At 40.4% G+C, this 20,670-nt stretch overlaps 1 long non-coding RNA gene across 1 annotated transcript in view; it reads right to left on the reverse strand.

Moving 5' to 3' along the window:
* Nucleotides 1-1,138: 1,138 nt before the first annotated feature.
* Nucleotides 1,139-20,670, reverse strand: part of LOC106026305 (uncharacterized) — a 36,737-nt gene continuing 17,205 nt past the window's right edge. Inside the window, exons 4-5 of the long non-coding RNA XR_001199924.2 lie at nt 8,071-8,115; nt 1,139-1,252 (exon numbers count right to left, since the gene is read on the reverse strand). This is a non-coding gene — a long non-coding RNA (uncharacterized LOC106026305). The remainder of the gene's footprint in view (nt 1,253-8,070; nt 8,116-20,670) is intronic.

Here is a 20,670-nt window from a genome sequence, read left to right on the forward strand (position 1 = left end):
CTTTGTAACTGGAGTCACTTTGCAAACATGTTGGATCATTCTTATGAGACCGGAAAGTGGTTCCTCTGAAATTCTGAGTCCCTGAGGCTAAAAGGAGCCAATATTTAGAGTGGCCACATGAGCTCCAAGGAAGAATAACAATGAAACTTTCATCTCCCAGCCCAATAATCGTGAATAACGATTTACCTTTATGAGCCTATTCATTGCTACCCTGTGAAAACAGAGCTAAATGCTATAAAACAAGGCCAATTAAATCTACACAGGCCTGCTTCCTGCCCCACATCAATTGCACCTTTTTCTCTTTCTTTCCCATGTAATAGCCTCCCCTTTCCCTTTCTTCACAGCGAAGTCTTAAATCTGTGAAGATCATAAAACATAGTACATATTGGGTAAAGTCGCCCCGGTATGTGCACACACACACACACACACACACACACACACACACACACAGCATGCCAGCCTACTTCTCCCACCCTAAAGTAGTATTTACAGGTGGAGTGGCACTGGTGGGACCACTGAGCAATGCTGGTGACATGACCATGCGTTTTTCCTGACTCTGTCCCTCGTGGAGACACACAGGTTCCGAGTGGATGTCCTAAACCCACGTGTCCTGTAGTTTAAGCAAAGTCAGGGTGCTTGTTCCCAGGACCTGTGAGAGTTCGTGGCTGGGGGACTTCCCTTGTGTTTCTTTTCCTGTTGTGGAGAGGAAGAAATATCCCCTACAGACCACCTGTGAATGTTTAATGTCCTGATGTGGAAATTATGTGTTTCTGTTTTTATTTTCACTTTGCTGTTTTGGAAACAGTACAGAAGACAAAGACTTGAGCCACAGTAGAAATGTGTACTGTAAAGTGTGGCCAGTGCAACTGAGCAACTGAGCACCTAGTTTCATTTAGTTTTACCTCATCTGAATCTGGATAGCCACGGGTGGCTGGCGGCTGCTGTGTTGGACAACACAGTTCTAAAATGAAGTCTCTTCATGTCTTGGAATCTGAGATCACTGGTCTGGAGCACATTCATGATCCTGCCACATCACAGGTTTTTTTTCAGATTTTCAGAATGAGAGAAGAACCAGGAAAGCCTGGTCCAGAAACTGTCTTAGTCATTTTCCTCATTACTGGAACAAAATACCAAACACTTAAGGAAGGAACAATTTATTTTGACATACGGTGCAGTTCGAAGTTGGCTGGCTCCAAGGCAGGATGGCGTGGCAGAGGTGCGTGGTGGAGGTGAGCAGCTTACCTCACGGAATCTAGGAATTAAAAAGAGTGAAGGGAGTAGAAAGGAAAGAGATGCAGGCCACATCCTAAAACTCACTTCCTCTGACCAGGCTCTGCCTTCCAACGTCACCTTTAGCTATCAACTCATGGGTAGACTAGCTCATCTATACCAATCCACTGATGAGGATAGGGCCCCATGATCCAAGCACCTCCCAAAGCCCTGCCCATGAGTGCATGGCATCTGGGGTGGCATCTGGATAGAAATCATAACACAAACATAACATAAACTTTGCATTTAATAAGGATGCTGAAAAGGTTAGTGGGTGCCAAAAATGTGAATCTTACCACAGTCCAAGCAAAATGCATGTTAAAAGTCTATGACTGGATTTTTCTCCGGAACTGATTCCTTATGATTGTTTAACTCATCCCAGTTTAACTTGCCTGCTGAAAATGACCTCAGGTAAAACAAAGGCTAAAGAATGTCCAGCTAGTCCAGCACTGTAGGTACCAAGATCCCTATTCCTCTCGGCTCTGCTTACCCTGACATTCTCTCCAACTAGGGGGGTAGCCAAATGCACAGCAAAATGATTTGCATCTGATATAGCCACAGATCTTTAGGAGCTGGACAAAAACATCTCTCCTTCAGGAGAACTTGAGCATCCTGTTCTGATTAATTTGGACTTAACTCATCCGGGAATACAGCCTGACCTGCAAGAAGTTTGAATTCATGCATCTTGTGGTCTCTTTCCCTAGAAACAGGAGTATGGGCTTGGACAACAGATAGACAAAGGCCCCTGAAGATGAGCAAGAGGGCAAGGATGGCAGTGCTAGGTCTGCAACCAAGACTTTACAAGTCCTGTGCATGTGCCTGGTCTGCCGGGGTGGATCGCCTTCCTGGGAAATAGGGGTTTCATGTATTGTGTGAATGTCAAACTAATTGAATTCAAGATAAAGATTAACTTTCTTCACTCACAGACTGCTCCCCTCTGATATCCTCTATGTTTGTAAGGGGCACTGCCACCTAAACAGACATCAGGAGATGCTGGCTCAGAAGACAGGAACTGCAGCCTCTACAAACCCCTTGGCTGTTGTCAACTTGCCTTGCAAACTCAGAAGCTTAGCACATTTTGTCTTCCTGTGACTCCCACTCATTGACCTTGTCAATAATTAAGACTTGGTTTTCTATGGCCCTAGGGTTGTTTATTCAAGAATCTCCTAAGAAGGTCATTTCTTTCTTAGAGCAAAGCCCACAGATGGCAGGGAACATCTTCTGTCCATAATAGCATTTTCCTAGTACAAAATAAGCATGACAAAGTGAAGCTCAGAGATCTTGACCTCGGTATCACTTCACTCCAGCACTACCACACAAGCTGTGATCCTCTATACTACTCTTCTTCACTAGGCTGCAAAGTATTGACTCATCTTTGAGTTAATATTGGCTCCAAGTTCACAGCTTGATATGAAAAAGAGAAAGTGGGTCTGAAAGAGGACATGAACTAGTAAATGAAGAATAAAAAACAGAGAAACTGATGAGGCATGCAGTGCACTGGGCAGCCCTTGCCAGCTCTAGGTATGCTCCTCTAGCTGAAGTCTAACCACATATACAGTCCCAGTCCAGGTAAGATGCAGGAAGAAAACTTCAGGAAGAGCTAATAGTGGAAATTTCTCACCACCCTGTAATTTTCTCTCAATCTCTCTCTTTCTCTCTCTCTCCTTCTTTTCAGTCTTCTCCTTCCACTATTGCATGATTACAGTAATGACTTCAAACACCAAGGTTTGCTATTCAGGTCACTGTGAAAATGTGTTTTTCCCATCAGTTCCAATGAAATAGTTTCCACTGTCTGTTTCCCTTGCAGATAGCCATCAAAATCCGGGTGCAACAATAAAAAAGAAAGCCCAAACTCTAGTCCTACATAGAATCTAAAATTTGTCCTTGGAAAGAGACACCCAAGGGAATATAATCACGAATGCTCTTGACTTGGCCCGGCGCACTGTTGTTGAATAGAGGGTGTGTAGAGTGATCTGTTTCTGGAAGTTGACTTCCGTGTTCTTCCCTCTCAGTCTTCCCAGAAGGCCAAAATAAGAGGCTTTTGAAGAATATTACTCCCTTAAGGTCTCTCGTGGGATCTCTGGGGTAATCGTTTCTCTTTAAATTTCAGTAGGCTTTCACTGCATGCTCTGGCTGGAGCTCCTCAGCTTTACCTGCACTGTTGCCTGAGCCCTGCATTCTCTCAGATTAGCTGACCTTTGCGTCACCAGGTTAAGACCTGGCCCAGTCACTTTGCAATTACATGACTGTGGATAGCTCTGTTACCTCTTGTCTATCTATAAAACAAGAATACTAAAACTCCGGGACACAGGGCACTTGGAAAATTATGCAGTGTAATAGACTTTCAATGGAAACTGGTCCTCAATGGAACTTGGTCCTCAGGACATGTATCATACACCTTTCTTGTCAATCTCAGCCTTCTCCAAATTCCTGTTGTATAGAACCAAACTAACACAGCTTTATAGCCAGAAAGAGCTTTGGAGGTTGTCAACTGAAAAGTTTCATTTCAAATACATAGTATATGGATGTGTATACACATGAACACATGTACACTATCTCTCTTCACACAAAAATACACAGCATTTGCACACTGTGAATACCACACTTGTACACTGCACACATACCACACTACATGCATGCATCACATATGATGCATCACAGACACACTCTCCCATTCACACAAGGAGCAAATACAAGCACACATGCACATACATAGCTGGGCATTTGGGCATCTGCCATTTTCACATTCCAAGGATGGCTTGTTCCTATTGCCCTTTGCTTGTGATTTGGCCTCTGTAACTAGGAAAACATCTCTGGTACTCAGCCTAAAGTGATTATGAGGAAATGCTGTAGGAAACATAAAAAAAGAATGTGTTGTTCTCCCAGGCCTTTTGATCTTTGATGAACTTAGTTCCTATTTCCCATGCCCTTGATGGTTATAAGTAACAAAACCAAGTGTTCACTGTGATTCAGACACCATGTTAGTTTTTTGTTGAATTTAAACTTTACAACATGTTTTGCACCCGCAGTTATTAGCTATTAAGCAGGCAGTGTGCAGGGGAATAATCACCCCCAGATCTCCTCTGCTACCTGAGATCCACCCAAAGGCTGTGCTCCTCTCTAGCTTTGCTCACAAGTGACTACACCAGCAATTGCACCTCAAGCTGGGAGTGACCTGTGATTAATTGGCAATGCAACACGGTCAGCTTTGCTGTGCTTCATGCATATGTGTTCCAAAAATACCCAAGGGTCAAAGCATCCAGGGATTGAGGCCACATGTTTACCATCTCATCTTGTGATAAACACAGCTAAATGTCTGTTGTGCTGACACTAGATAACCTCCCAAAGGTTCATCTTTATTCCGAGCCCTTGAGATGTTTGATGTTCTTGGTTCCACACTAGTGTCAGCAATACAGTTTTTATAAACTCAAAATGCAACGTGATTTCTGCAGAGACCACACCAGCTGCTCTCTGCCAGCCTATGATTGGCCATTTGATGCATAGAATTCAATCCAATAATCCATTTGCAATGTCACATGCAACCAGAGTAGAAGATAGCCATCCTAGGCCCAGAGGTTTATGGAGACACTGGGTTCCAAGAAGCCAAGCAACTAGAATTCCAGTGATACTATGTAGAAAGAAGGCTGCCTTCTTTGAGATAACTTAGCCAAGTAGATGGTAATTTTTTAAACAGCTCTTAATGCTTAAAATATCATAAACAAGGCATATGCATTTGTAAGACACTAAAGATCCTGAAGTTTCAAGTCAATCAAGGCACTGAAAGGAGCAGTCCTGGAAAGAATAAGCAACATAATTTTTTAGCATTTTCTATTCCTTGTTCCAGCTCAATGCTAGTTTAGATAACCTATGACTACCTCCCTCCCTTTGATCCATAATGTTGGCCGTTTCCAATGCACTTTCATTTTAATTGCTGTGTTGGCTTTTCACCATGACCTTGAGAGATGATCATTTTATTTGCCAGATACAGAAATTACGAATCAGACAGGACAAGTAACTTACCAAATATCACACAACCTAAGGTGGCACAGGCAGAATAACAGAGTTGTTGAATGTTTATGCCCCTGCATGGAGCTGCCTCCAGTCAGCCTGGCTTTATCTCCAGTCTGACTATATGCTTTCTGGGTTGACCTGAGGAATCCCTTTTAAGCAGGTACTCTAGAATTTGACACATGCTCTATGAGTGTTGTCCATTGATAAGTCTCAGATAGATGCATTCTCTCATGGTGGCCTTCCTCCAAGTTCCATCTGAGAAGAAGTTTGCCTTTTACATGCTCCACAGTATATAACAAGTCTATTTAATAATGCTGGGTTTATAACACACACTTTCTTCTTTGCTAAGCTCTAGACTCCATAAAGGCAGGGGCCACATTCAACTAGTACAATTCTCAGTATATAGAATGAAAGAGGCGATCATTCCCTTCCTCCTGAAAGTGCAGATAGGCTCAGAATGTCAGCCCAAAAGGAAACTGGCCAGAGGTAGCTAGAAGGAAGAAGTACAGAAATACACTCAACAAAAGATAAACATCAAGTCAAATTATGTTAGCTATTTGCCAGGTCTGTACTGGAGTTGGAAACCAGGGGCTGGACCCCAGGTGAGGGGCCTGGAGCTGCCATGTGCTGCAGGATGAGTCCCCCCAAGCCCCCATCCCAGGGCAGAGGGTGACGTCTCAGCAGCTGGTCCAAGAGAACAAGGCTCAAAGCTCCCTTTGGGGCTTTAGGCACAACCAAAGACTTGGTACTCTGACAAATGCTTTGTTTCTTCTGTTGCATCACGCAGCAGGGGAGAAGGAGCAATCATGAGATTCCCTCCCGACAGACTTTCAAGGGCAGAGATAAGTTAGAGGAAGGTATTCTGCTAGCTACATGGGGAAAAGCCACACTAGAATCAGCAAAAACAGCTAAAATGCCAATAGAAAAGAAGGAAGTAATGGCCATACAAATTAAAAACTGGAATGAAATGAGCAAAACTGAAATATATTATGAAAGTTTTCTTTGTTGGACTTGATAAACAACAGGAACTCTCTGCAAAACTGTTCTTGCCTGACTTGCTTTCTGATATTCAATACTTTTGTATCTTTAACAGTATGTCAGCCCCACAAAAGGCCTGCAAGTTAGAGGGATTAAAAGCAAGCTCAAGTTGTCTGCCCCAGTTACAGGGCTTAGGGTCTCTGGCCTGGGACTGGGTTGCTGGTCTCTGAGTTTTCCTAAGTATCAAGCCATGGTCCGGGTCAGGGTTTTCTTAAGAAATGGACTCACCTCCCTTTCCCCAGCATCACATAGCCTTTGATCTTGTTTATATATTCATTCAACAAACATTTATAGTCATGCATCTTCCAGAAGAGAGGCCCAGATATTCCCATTAGCTCTGGGAGTCTGATAAGAGCACTAACAGAATGCAATGCGTCACACCAGGCTCTGCTCACTGCCAGGCAGACAGTTTGTCATCTTTACTGGTTTTCCTGATTACTGAAGAAATTCCACAGTCATTGTAAAATAGCCAAGTAGAGATACTGAAAAGATTAAATGTGACGTAGAATAATAGAGTAAAATAGGGAACCCATGATAGTGGTCAGGCACTGGGGAAGACATCTTTACATGCAACTTCCCACTCACTGTTCACAGTGGTCTGCAGGAAGTACTGTTTCCGTCTTTATCCTAAGCTGGGGAAACTGAGTCACCCAGCAAGTACCTCTGCCAAGTGCACAGAGTAGAAAGTGGCAGGGGCAGAATTCGGGCCAGGCCCTGGTCCCAGAGCCCACACTCTTCACCACCGCGTGTCAGGCTGCCTTCCTGCACCAAACCTATTTAATGGCATCTGTTTCTTGAAGGAAACCAACCCTCTTTCTATCCCCTGACATGTGTCTTGCATTTTGTGAACTAGAGAAAAAGGGACAATCCAAAATTCATTTCTAAAGAATGGTCAGTTGGTCAAGCAAGCTTAAGCAGATCCTTTCCTGTCACAGCCGGAAACTCTGCCACCTGTGTGGACAGAGCATGATGGAAGTCAGGACGAGAGCGGGCTCTAGAGTGAGGTCTCTTTCCTGGCTGCAGCTGAAGTTGGTGAGCGGTCCTGGGCACGTGCCCTCGCTCTGCCTCTCAGCGTCTATCAGCACAGTCCAGGGCCCGGGCGGTCTCAGAGGACTTCATAGCTGTGACATGTCTGTCGCCAGGGACATCTTGCTATGTGGATGCGACTATTTTAGAAGACCATTTGCTAAAAATGAAGCCTCTGTATTCACAGTAGTATTCAAAATAAGAGAATTCTTGGGAAAACAGAGCACAGTTGTTAGTCTCCTATGGGTAATGTAGTAAATTATTGCAAATTTGGAGGATTAGAACAACAGAAATCAATCCTCTGTTTCAGGGCCAAAGTTTGAAATCAAGAAACAGGTGGGGCTCAGCTTCCTCCGGGTGCTTGTGAGGAAGAACAGCTCTGGCCCTTCCCAGACTGCTGGAGACCCCAAGCATTCTTGGCCTGTGTCTGTCTCTCTCCAGTCTGTGCATCTTGGCCATTTGGGGTTCTGTCTTCACTCTGTATTAAATATCCCCATGCTACTCTCATAAAGACATTTGTCACTAGATGTAGGCTCAACCTTGATTATCTTTGATCCCCCCACCTCTACACCTTCCATTTAACCCCACTGGTGGCAATCCATTTCCTGTTAAGGTAGGAGCCACAGGTCATAGGGTTGGGACTTGCTATCTTTGAGGTTTGTGACTGGGCCTAAGATGGAGGAATCCCCACCACTTGCTTCAAGACATGCTCCAGGGCGTCCTCACCGTAGGGCTATGCGGAAGTAGACACGAAGACACTGAGGGCATTTCCTGTGGGAGGGAAACAAAACAGAAAGAGAGGGTCAAGGAGGCAGATTACAGCATGACTGGGGCATAGCAAGATAATATGTACTGCCTGGTGACCTGGAAGGAAGCCACAAAGGACCAACCGTACCCTGGACAGCTGATGAGCACTGTCCATCCTGCTCCCTGATACACACTTAATTACCTCCTTTGAGAAACTCTGTGTGTGTGTGTGTGTGTGTGTGTGTGTGTGTGTGTGTGTGTCTATGTCTCTCTCTCTGTCTCTCTGTCTCTGTCTCTGTCTCTATCTCTCTCCATTCCTACCAGTACTCTGAATATGCTCCTTCAATTAGTGTGAGATTTTTTACCTGGCTTCCTATTTTGAAAATTCACTCATGGCAAGAAGCATTCTAAAAACTCAGGTCTAAGCAATAACTTAGGAAGCTAAAAGATTTCTACCTTCTTGGAGCTTCCTAGAAAGAAAACTGGACTTACACCTGCTTTCTGCCATGTGGGCTTGGTAAAGTCACAGCTTTCTCTCTCTGGGAGGTTAGCCTCTACTCATCACTTAATCTCTTCCCTGCTGTGGAAAATCATGAAAAATACCTTATTCCTGCTTCTATACTTTGAGCCTTCAGATAGCAAGGAAAAATGGCTCAGGGAAAGTGATAGCTATTTGCTGAGTTCTGTGTATTGTCTAGCACTCTGCAAAATTCCCATAAATCATGGAAATCATGAAGAAATTGGATGCTTAGAGAGGTGAGCTGATTGTACCAAAGCTGTGCAGATGTCAGGACTCACACCCAGCCTGAATCCCAAATCCATGCTCCTTTCTGTACATCCACACTGCCATCCTCATCTCCAGCACTAAGTACAGAATCTAGAACATGGGAGACCCTGGAGGAAGCAGTTGATGCACAAGAAGAAACTTAAATAGGAAATAAAAGAAAGGCTTGTTTACATGAAGCCTATGTTTAGATCCCAGAAAGACCTGAGGTGATCCTCAGTAAGCAAGTGGGGGCAGTACACAGGGTGGAGTCCCTCGCTCAGGAAGGAAGCAGCCCTCACAATGTCCTAGGCAGCTTCCCGGGCAGTACTGCACTCAATCCGAACAAAACTCCTAGAGGCATGAAGTGTAATGAAGCAGATGCTCAGCATCAGTAACAGAGATATGATTTAAGAGGTTCAGTGATTTAAGAGAACCAGTAGGACCAGGATTCAAGCCAGGTCAGAACACTTCTCATACACTGTTCTTCCTGTCATGCAGCACTGATGCCCTCTCCTTGGGCAATTTCCTGGCCTCTCATCCCTTACCAGTTTCCTGCTGAATGGCTCTGAGGCCAGCACCCACCCAGCAGCTCCCAGAATACACACACACGCGCACACACTTGCTCACACACACACACACACACACACACACACACACACACACACACCCCACACACTCACAGCATGCAGGCTTCCCTTTCTTCTCTGTTTACAGTCCCTAGGGGTTAAAACACAGGAATCGGGCCTGAAAATGGGTATGGAATACACAAAGGGCACAGAAGTCAGATTGAACGACATTGTCATTACAGCTTCTCAGGATGTCCTGAAGGTTTTTTCCTCCAATGGTTTCTACAAACAAACTGTATATGTGTAAATATTTTGGGGTGTGACTAAAGACATAACATAAGAGAAGCCATAGATCACTCAACAGAGGCATGCTAGATACTCTTTGAAATGCTCAAATGTCTGACCTGAGTGGGTACCTGGCTCCTCCTTCCACTTGCTATGAGACAAGAGGCCAATTACACCCCCACATGGAAAGGGGAATGCAGGGGGCTTCAAGGATAAAGGTGGTCATCAGAAACATGGCTGACACAGACCCAAGCAGACATCATGATTCCACTTACTCAGCTGACCAGAACTTTATATTAAAGTGGATACATGTGCATCTCTATCCTGTGAGCATAAAGTAACTCTGTACCAGTTCAGCATCTCTAGTTAAGTCATTTTACTAGTTTTAAAAGCTCCTACACATTCTATAGGAATATTTTATAGGAACAGAATAATTTTATTATTAAACAATCTATTCCCAATATACAATATCTGATATTCATCCTGAATTGTGGCCTGGTGGGCACAAACAGTGCCTTGGGCTGTGTGCAAATAAGAATATAAGCAATTACAACTTTTACCCATGGGTATGTGAAAGAGATCTTAGAAGAATCTTTTTGAGTGTAATTTCTAATTCAAAACCCATTTTCCTCAATTGTAGAACACATAAGGATGGCATGGCTTTTATCTAACCCCACAAAATCAAACTTACAATTTTACGTGCTGGATTTATGATTCTTAAATTAATGTGTACTCTACCAAATATATGATGGATCTATGTTTTGCCTGTTCAGCCTTTTTGGGAGTATCCACCAGATTTTCTCTGGGGATTCCCCTCCTCCAGTCTCAGTCTATGTCATTCAGGAAACTGAGCCCCTCTCTTGGTTCCAAGGTTAGAACTATGACCCAGATCTAAAGAGTGACCACCGTAACTACTGTAAATATTTTGGAAATGAGCACATATTAGGCAGCCCCAGGACTCTGACTGGGCTCTTGGAGGAGCAGAATTTGCCTTCCCGCCAGAGATCACCAGATGGGTAAGATGCATCTGGGGATGCCACTGGCCGGTGTATTGCCACAAGAACTTGCTTGAGAGTGAAGGCAGTTTAGAGGAAAGCAGCCAAGACAGGGAAGAGGCAGGTTCTTAAACAGCTCAATAATCATGGCTATTACATCAGCTAATAAATTCCCCCTTTGTTTTTTAAGCTAGTTTCATTGGGCTTTTTTCTCAAAGAGCCATATTTAATAAATGTATCACATAAAATGCACCAACAATTTAAGAAAAATTGATACAAAAAATATAAAATATCATCATTAATTTGTATTGCTCCATAGGATAAGGGTTCAATCATTCACTTTGGAAGAACAACTGGTGTTCGTTGAGCACAGTCAGTATTTATGAGCGCCTTCCTCGCGTTGGGCACTGGGTTGCCTCTGACACAAACATGCCTGTGATTGGCTCACAGGGCAACACACTGAAAAAAGCACCAGCAAATGGGGCAGGTGGGTTTTCCTTCAAAGGCCCATTAAGCTGTCTCTTCTTGAGTCTGGCGTAAAACATGCGAGTGACTCTGCTTGCTTTTATTAAAAAGTGAATGAAAGGTCAGAGGTGAGCTTCCCTTAGGTCTTAATTTCCTGTCGGCATGCGGAGGGCAGGGATGGGAGGCCACAATTTGTTCAACACCAGACGAAGATCCATGGTGGCTAAGAGAGCTGACCCAAGGCACCCAGCAAGCAGGTCTGGAGTCTGAATCTGGGGCTGTGAGAAGAGGTGGCGGGGCGGGTGTAGAAGGGTAAGACTGTCAGAAAAGGATAACGTTTGAAGGAGTGATCTTTTAAAGTCAGGCTTATTATTGAAGGAAATGCAGTGCAAGAGTGAGAAGCAGATGCTCAGATTTAATAAAACCTAAGAGAAGGAGGACAACTTCTGGCTTCGTTCTACTGCACCATGCTCAGCCGTCCTCTGAGGAGTCAAGTCGACTTGGGATGATGAAAGCTGTGATGCTGGTCACTCCTAAGTGATGCCTGGTGAAGGGCAAGCTCTCTGATCTTCATCATGCACATCCTAAAATCAGAGCACCGACCTCCTACTCTTGGTAGGAGAACTCTGTAAGGGTGCATGTGAAATGGCCTGAACAAAGCCTTGTGCATTCACATAACAAATGTAGGCTTCTTAGTTTCTTTCTTTTTCTTTCTTTCTTTCTTTCTTTCTTTCTTTCTCTCTCTCTCTCTCTCTCTCTCTCTCTCTCTCTCTCTCTCTCTCTCTCTCTCTCTTCTTTCTTTCTTTCTTTCCCTTCTCTGCTTCATCTCATTCAGCAAACACACTAGGATGTTCCAGTAGAGCAAGCTGATGCAACAGTACACACCAGTGCTGGCGAACCTTTTAGAGACGAGCGCCCAAACTGTAACGGAAACCTCACTTTTCTGTCACAAAGTGCCAACATGCAGTTAAACCTGAATTCTGAGATTTTAGTTTAGAAAAAAACAACTCACATGCTAATCTCTGAAAAGCAGACAAAATGCATACTGTAGGCTCACCACCACCGGTGTAGACACACGAGTTCAGACCCAGATGTCCGTGTTTCTCACACCTGTCGTTTACAGCCCAAGAGACAGTATAGGTTTCTTTCTTTTTTCCCTCCTCTTTCCTTCTTTCTCCCTTTTGTTTTTGGGGTGGCGTGGCTGAGGATTGACTGTAGGGTTTTGCACATACTAGACAAGCATGCTACCACTAAGCCACACTCCCAGCCCTAAATTACAAGTTTTCTTTTTACTTATTTTATTAAAAATATTGATAAGCAAATAAGAGAATGCTAATAATTTCTACTCTTTATATCATTGTCTTCAAAGTAGTTACTAAATACAAGACCTAAAGCAAAAAAGATTCTTACAAAAAAATAGATAATAACACAAACTTTCTCTTTAATGAACTAAGGTAACTTGTTCATATAAGTGAAACAAATTAGCATATACATTGAAATATTTTTAAAACAATGAATATGTAATTTGTGGAAGTAGTTGAACTTTTCCCTACATCCTATCTATTGTTCTTCTATTTTGTTTTCCCTATCATCTATCTATTATCTATCTTTCTATCTTTATATCATCTCATAGAAGAGAAATAATGAAATACTTTAGCTTGTGTGTCTGGCGTTTCACTGACCATTATATTCTTAAGTTGTACCCATTTATCTATGAATGTCTTGTTTACTTTTTTCATGACAAGATATACTACTCTGTTGTGTATAAGTACCAGATTTTCCGTATCCATTCATCTGTTGTTGAATGGTATTTCCAAGAACTAGGAATTATAAATTGTGCTGCTATAAACATGGGTATAAATTTACCACTGCACATAATGATTTTAAAACTTTTTGGGAGATACCTAGAAGGGATATAATGGGTCAAATGAAATTTCAACTTTTAGTGTTTTGAAGAATCTCAACACTGATTTCTACCTGTAGTTTTACTAGTTTACATTCCAGTCAACAGTGTAGTAGAGTTTCTTTTTCCCCATATCCTCATTAGCATTTGTTATTGCAGATGTTTTTGAAAACAGCCATTCTTTCTGGGCTAAAATGGCACCTCTCTGTAGTTTTAATTTGCATCTCTCTGATGGCCAGGGATGATGAGCATTTTGTCATGCATTTACTGGTCATGCACGTCTTCCACTGAGAAATGTCTATTCATTTTGGTTGCCTATTTTTTTTTAATTTTAAAGAGAATAACACAAAAGAGAACAGAACAAAGCAAACCTGAATAAAACAATGCAAGCAATACAGCACTTCACAATAAGACAACCAGATATCAACAGTAGCTACCATAATGTCTCTTTTCTTTAAAATAGTTGAGTACACCTTCATGCACAATAAAATCAAACATAACAAAATAGTATAAAACCATTAAGAAAATGAAAGTATCACAGGACATTCAAAACCAAATAACAGATAATGAACAATGGCTACTATAATATCTCATTTTCCTTAAAAAATTCGTTTATACTGTCACACATATTAAAATCCAATAAGACACAACATGGTAGAACCAATGGAAACAGAAGAACAAAAGCACGGTAGGGCTTAAAAGCAAGATGATATTAAATCAGCAATGGCTGCCACAAAGTCTTATTTTCTTCAAAGTAGCTGCTCATACCATCACACATAATAAAATCAAATAGAACAAAGCCATTCCAATCAATGAATAAAAACATTATAAGACTTCAAAACATTATAATGGGAAACCATGATTAGCATAAAATCTTACTTACTCTTACCTTTGTTACACTAGGGTGACTATACAGTATTTATACATGTGAGTTTGATTTATTTCACTTATGAGTATGGTCTCAAGTTGCGTCCATTTATTTATAAATATTTCAATGTGATCATTCTTTATAGCTGAGTACTACTTCATTGTATAAAAATACCACAGCTTTTTTGTCCATTCCTCAGTTGATGGACACTTAGGTTGTTTCCAAGATCTGGCGATTACAAATTGTGCTGCTATAAACATGAGTGCACATATATCACTGTGGTATGATGTAATGAGTTCTTCTGGGAATATGTCCAGAAGTGGAATAGCTTGGTCAAATGGGACTTCCAATCCAGCTTTTTGAGGTATCTCCAGACTCACCTCCACAGTCGTTTCACCAGTCTACACTCCCACCAACAGTGCAGGAGAGTTCCTTTTTTCCCATAGCTTCTCCAGCATTTGTTGTTGGTAGTTTTCTTATCCTGGCCATTCTTTCTGGAGTGAGATGGAATCACAGTGCTGTTTTAGTTTGCATTTCTCTAATGACTAATGATGATGAACATTTTTTCATGTATTTATTTGCCATTTGTATGTCGTCATCTGATAACTGTGTATTCATCTCAGATGCTCATTTTTTGGATTGGGTCTTTGAATTTTGGGGCTCTGATTTTTTTAAATTCTTTATATGTTTTAGACAGAAGTCCTCTGTCTGAGGGACAGTTCACTAAGATTTTTTCCCAAAATAAGAGAGAACAAAGCCAATTGAGACAATGCAGTGAAATTGGCGCAGAACTTCACAGTAGGATACTGGGATGGTAGGAATAGGTACTATGGTATATCTCGTTATCTTCACAATAGTTGTCCAGTCAATTAGGTACAGTGAAATCAAATCAACAACTGAACATTATAAAACCAATTAAAAGAGAGTATTGAATAGAGTGAAACAAACAAAACAAAACAGTGAAAACAACCTTTGCCTTCAAACAGAACATGGAAGGAAATAACCCATATTTGCTATATTGTATATGGTCATCCCCCCAAGAGATGGGGATGGGTGAGTGGTATTTGATTCTCAGCCCATGTGCTGGTAGGCTCACGAGAGCCATTGGTTCACCTCCTGGCCGTGCAAAAACTCTTTAACAGGACGTGATTCCAGTTATTCATTCTGGGAAGTATTTCCTGTGCAGTTTGATTCTTGTTCATGAACTCTTTGCCTACCCCTATGTCTTCAAGATTTGTACCTACTTGGTCTTCCAACACATTTGTGTTTTCTGATTTAATATTTAGATCTTTGATCCATTTAGATTTTAGTTTAGTACATGGTGATAGGCATGGGTCCAGTTTTAGTTCTCGGCATATGAAATGTCAATTTCTCCAGCACCATTTTTTAAAGAGACTACCTTGATTCCAGTGAACATGTTTTGCCCCATTATGAAAGATAAGGTGGCTGAGTGTGTTTGTAGTTGTAGCTGTATCTTCTAATCTGTTCCATTGATTTTTCAGGTCTGTTTTTATTCCACTACCATGTTGATTTTATTACAGTAGCTTTGTAGTATAACTTCAAGTCAGGGATTGTGATGTCTCCTGCTTTGCCTTTCTTGCTTAGAATTGTCTTTGCTCTTCTAGGCCTCTTCTGGTTCTAGATGAATTTTAGGAGTGATTTCTCTATGAGGTATGCTAGTGGCATTTTGATTTAGATTGCAGTAAATCTGTATAACAATGCTGGGAGAACGGCCATTTTCACAATATTTTTTCTTCCTATCCATGAACAAAGGATGTCTTTCCATTTTCTGAGGTCCTCTTTGATTTCTTTTTCAGGATATTATAATTTTCCCTGAATAGATCTTTTACTTCTTTCATTAGATTGATTCCTAAATATTTCAATTTTTTGGATGCTATTATGAAAGCTGTGGCTTCTCTTATTTCTCTATCAATGGTTTTGTTAGTGTATAGGAATGCTATTGATTTTTGAGTATTGACTTTGTATCCAGCTACATTACTAAATTTATTTATTATATCTAGGAGTCTTTCAAAGGAGTTTTGGGGGCCTTCTTTGTAGAGTATCATGTCATCTATAGATAATAATTTCACTTCTTTTTTTATCCTTACTCCTTTTATTTCTCTCTCTTGTTTAGTTGCTCTGGCTAGTATTTCCAGCACTATATTGAATAGGAATGGTAATAATTCACATCCTTATCTTGTGCCTGATTTTAGGATAAAGGCTTTCAGTTTTTGGCCATTTAATGTGATGCTGGCTGTTGGTTTGTTATTGATGGCCTTTATCATATTGAGGTAAAGACCATCTATTCCAATTCTCTGTAAGGTTCTTATCATGAATAAGTGTTGGATCTTATCAAAGCCTTTTTATGCATCTAGAGAAATGATCACATGATTCTTATTTTTGGCTCTACTGATATGGTGGATTACATTTATTGATATACATATGTTGAGCCATCCCTGCAATCCTGGGATGAATTCCACTTGGTTATGGTGTAGAATCTTCTTGATGATTTGCTGCATTCTGTTTGCCAATATTTTATTGTGAAATTTTGCATCTATGTTCATTAGGGAGATTGGCCTGTAGTTCTCTTTTTTAGTTGGGTCTTTCTCAGGTTTTGGTACTAGAGTAATATTTGCTTCCATGAATGAGGAAGAACTTCTCCCCTTTTCATTCTTCATTAAAGAGTCGGAGGAGTGTCAGCATTAATTCTTCTTTGAATTTCTGGTAGAATTCTGCAGTGAATCCATCAGGGCCTGGGCTCTTCTTTATTGGTAAGGATTTAATTAGATTTTCAACTGCATTAATAGAAATTGGGTTACTCAGCAGTTTTACATCTTGACCCAGCTTTGGTAGTTTATATATTTCTAGGAATTTGTCCATTTCTTCTGTGCTATTGAACCTATGAGAGTAGAGGTTTTGAAATAGGTGTTGAGAATCCTCTGTATTTCCACAGAGTATGTAGTGATTTCACCTTTTTCATTAATTATTGCATGAATTTGAGTTTCTTTCCTTTTTAAAATAAGGTTGGCTAGGGGCTTATCAATTTTATTTATTCCTTCAGAACCAATTCTTTGATTCATTGATTCTTTGTTTTCTTAGTCTCTATTGCATTAATTTCTGCTCTCATTTTTATAATTTCCTCCTTTCTTTTGGCTTTGGGCTTGACTATCTCTTCTTTTTCTATATATTTTAAGTGTAGAAACAGATTATTTATTTGTATTCGTTCAGTTTTCCTGATGTGGGAACTCAGTGCAATAAATTTTCCTCGGAGGACCACTTTATTGCATCCCACAGATTCCAGTAAGTTGTATTTGTATTTCCATTTGCTTGTACATATTAATTTCTTCTTTGATTTCCTCTGTGATCCACTGATTGTTCAGGAGTGTATTATTCAATTTCCATGTATTTGTTGGGTTTTTGCAGTTTTTTATCATTAATTTCTAGTTTCATGGTGGATCCCATGTTCTGATAACATGCATAGGATAATTTCAGTTCTTTTGTATTTACTTACTTATGTTCTGTGGGCTAATATATGGTCTATTTTAGAGAATGTCCTATTTACTGTTGAGAAGAATGTATATTCTGATGTTGTTGCGTGGAACACTCTGTATATGTCTATCAATTCCATTTTCTCACAGGTGTGATTCAATTCTTTTCTTTTTTAATTTTCTGTCTGGCTGATCTGTCACTTTGTGTCAATGACATGTTAAGGTCTCCAGTTATAATTGTGTTATTGCTTATTTGATTTTTCATTTCTGGCAATACTTATTTTATATAGCTGGGTGCTCCCAAATTTTGTGCATATATATTTAAGATTGTTACCTCTTCCTCTTGAAGTTTTCTCCTAACTAGTATATTGTGACCTTTTTTTTTTTTATCTCTTCAGATCATTCTTGGTTGGAAGTTCACATTGTCTGCCAACAACATAGCTACCCCTGCTTTTTTTTTTGAGTTCCTATTGCATGAAGTATTGTTTTCCATCCTTGGACTTTCAGTCTATGAGTTTCCCTTTGGGTCAGATGGGTTGACTGTAGACAGCATATGGTTGGATGTCATTCCTTAATCCATTCTACCAGTCTGTTTCTTTTAATTGGTGAATTGAGGCTATTTACATTAATGGTTATAACTGATACATACTGGTTTATTTTTTACATGTTATCTTTCTGCTGTTGCTTCTTTACCTTTTCACTCTGTTTCATTGTCTGCCTTGCTTAGTGGTTGTTTCCTATGTGTATCTAGAATGCCTTTCAGTATTCTTTGCAGGGTTGGCTTAGTGATCATGGAATTATTTAGCTCTCCTTTGCCATGGAAGTATCTTATTTCTCCATCCATTTTGAAGGACAATTTTGAAGGTACATCTGTCTGGGTTGGAAGGCATTTTCCTTTGGGATCTGAAATACTTCATTCCATGCTCTTCTTGACTTCATTGTTTGTGTTGAGAAGTCTGCTGTGATTCTGATAGGTTTTCATTTATAGGTGATCTGTTTCTTTTCTCTAACAGCTTTTAATATTCTGTTCTTATGTTGGATTTCTGTGATGTTGATTGTTATATGTCTGGGTATAGTTTTATTTTGGTTATGGCTATTTGGAGTTCTATATGCTTCACTGATCCATAAGTCAGTTTCCATTCTCATGTTTGGGAAATTTTCAGCTATTATTTCTGTAGATAGCCTCTTGATATCATTTGTGTTGCCCCCTTCTTTTTCATGTATCCTTATTAATCTTATGTTGTTTTTCTTTGCATCATCTTGCAGCTGTTGAATAGTTATTGCCTGATTCCTTGCTATTTTTAAAAGATCTTTCCTTTCCTGTTCACTAGCTGCAATCTTGTTGTTGAGGTCTGAAATTCTATCTTCACTTTCACTGAGTTGGTTTTGCCAGCTTTCAATGGAATTTTTGATTTCCTGTATATCTGTTTGAATCTGCTTCATGCATTCTGTTTGTTTCTTATTTTGTTCATTCAGGGCTTTCATCTTTTTGCATTGTTCCTCTAATTTTTTAACTATGTAGTCTTTAGACATCTAAAGCATTTCTTTCATTACATTTATCATTTCTTCTTTACCCTGGGGGAGACTATTTCTGATTTGAGTTCTTTTATAGCTTCCTGGAGTTATTGCTTTATTTCAGTTGTTATCATTTCAGCATTTCAAGTGTATGGCTTATATTTTCTTCTATGTACATGGCTCTTAGGCTTGCTTGGGATGGCCTGGAGGTTTGAGATTGCACTTTGGTCTTTTGTTTTGTCATTTTCCTGTATTTCCAGGTTTCAAGTGATGTTCCAAAGCTTCCCATGGACATGCTGGAAATCACCTTGCATACCCTCAGCTCCCCAGGACTCATTGGAGATTGCTGGGCATGGCCTCGTCAGGCCCACAGAGACCTCCTCTGCATCCTCTGGTGGTCTAGGATGCTGGGTAGGATCGTAACTACTGTTACAATCTCTCTCAGAAGGAGCACAAATGCACAGGAAATCACCTTGCACGCCCTCAGTTCCCAGGGCTCAGGGGAGGTGGCTAGGTGTGCCCCGTCAGGCCCCGTTGTCTATTTTTGATTGATCTTTTTATTTTAGCAGTTATAATTCTTTTAGAGTTCTTTATATATTCTGTCCATGAAATAGTTAGCAAATATTATGCTTTCTCTTCACTCTTCTGGTTGTTTCCTTTGCTGTGCAGAAGTTTTGAATTTCATCTGATTCTATTTATTGATTCTTGTTATTATTTCTTTTACCATTGGGATTCTATTCAGAAACTCTTGTCTATACCCATACCTTCAAGAGTTACCTATTTTATCTACCAGCAGATTGTTTTTATTTCAACATTTACATCTTTGGTCTGTTTAAATTTTTATGTAGTACATGGTAAGAAAATTTGAGTCTTGACTCAATTTCCTGCATGTACTTATCCATTTTTTTCCACATCATCTATTAATGAGGCTCTCTTTCCTCCCGTGTATTATTTTGGTCCCTTTATCAAATATTAAATAGTTATATGTGCCTGATATTTCTTCCTCTTTTTAATTTCTGTTCCAGTTGATCCATGTGCTTATTTTGAGGCCAGTACCATGCTGTTTTAGTCACTGTTTTCTTGCAGAATAACTTTAAATCTGAGATTGTGGTGCCACTTGTTTTGCTTTTGTTACCCCGGATTACTCTTGCTCTTCTATATCTCCTTCGATTGTATGTAAATTTTAAGATTGTTTTCTCTAGCTTTTTCAGAAATAACATTGGTATTTTGATTGAATTTATGTTAACTCTGTATATCAGTTTTCATAGTGTGAACATTTTGACTATGTTGTTTTTGCCTATCCAGGAACAGGGGACATTTTTCTACTTTCTGATATCTTCCTTGATCTCCTTTATATGTCCGATATAATTTTCACAGTAGAGGTCTTTCATTTCCTTAGTTATGATAATATCTCAGTATTTAATTTTTTATGTTATTGTGAATAGTATTTTTTCTGATTGCTTTTTCCATGAGTTCTTCTCTTGGGTGTTGGTCTCTGTTGTTCAGTCAAGTCATTATGTTGGTTGTCACCTCTGTTGCCCCATGCTGTAGCAAACCCAGGGACTGGAGGGGAGTCCACAGTCCCCAGGTCCTCCTGGCAGCAGTGTAGGGCCCTGAAGGTGGCTGCAGCTAGGTGTGGAGTGTGCAGTCCTCAGGTCTAGAATTTCTCATCATTAAAATGAGCATAATGACTATTCTTCTGTCTACTTCACAGCATTGTTTAAAAAA

This window comes from Cavia porcellus, unplaced genomic scaffold (genome assembly GCF_034190915.1).
Source record: "Cavia porcellus strain 051 isolate PalLab524CR breed Dunkin Hartley unplaced genomic scaffold, mCavPor4.1 scaffold_25, whole genome shotgun sequence".
In the NCBI taxonomy this organism is placed as follows: domain Eukaryota; kingdom Metazoa; phylum Chordata; class Mammalia; order Rodentia; family Caviidae; genus Cavia; species Cavia porcellus.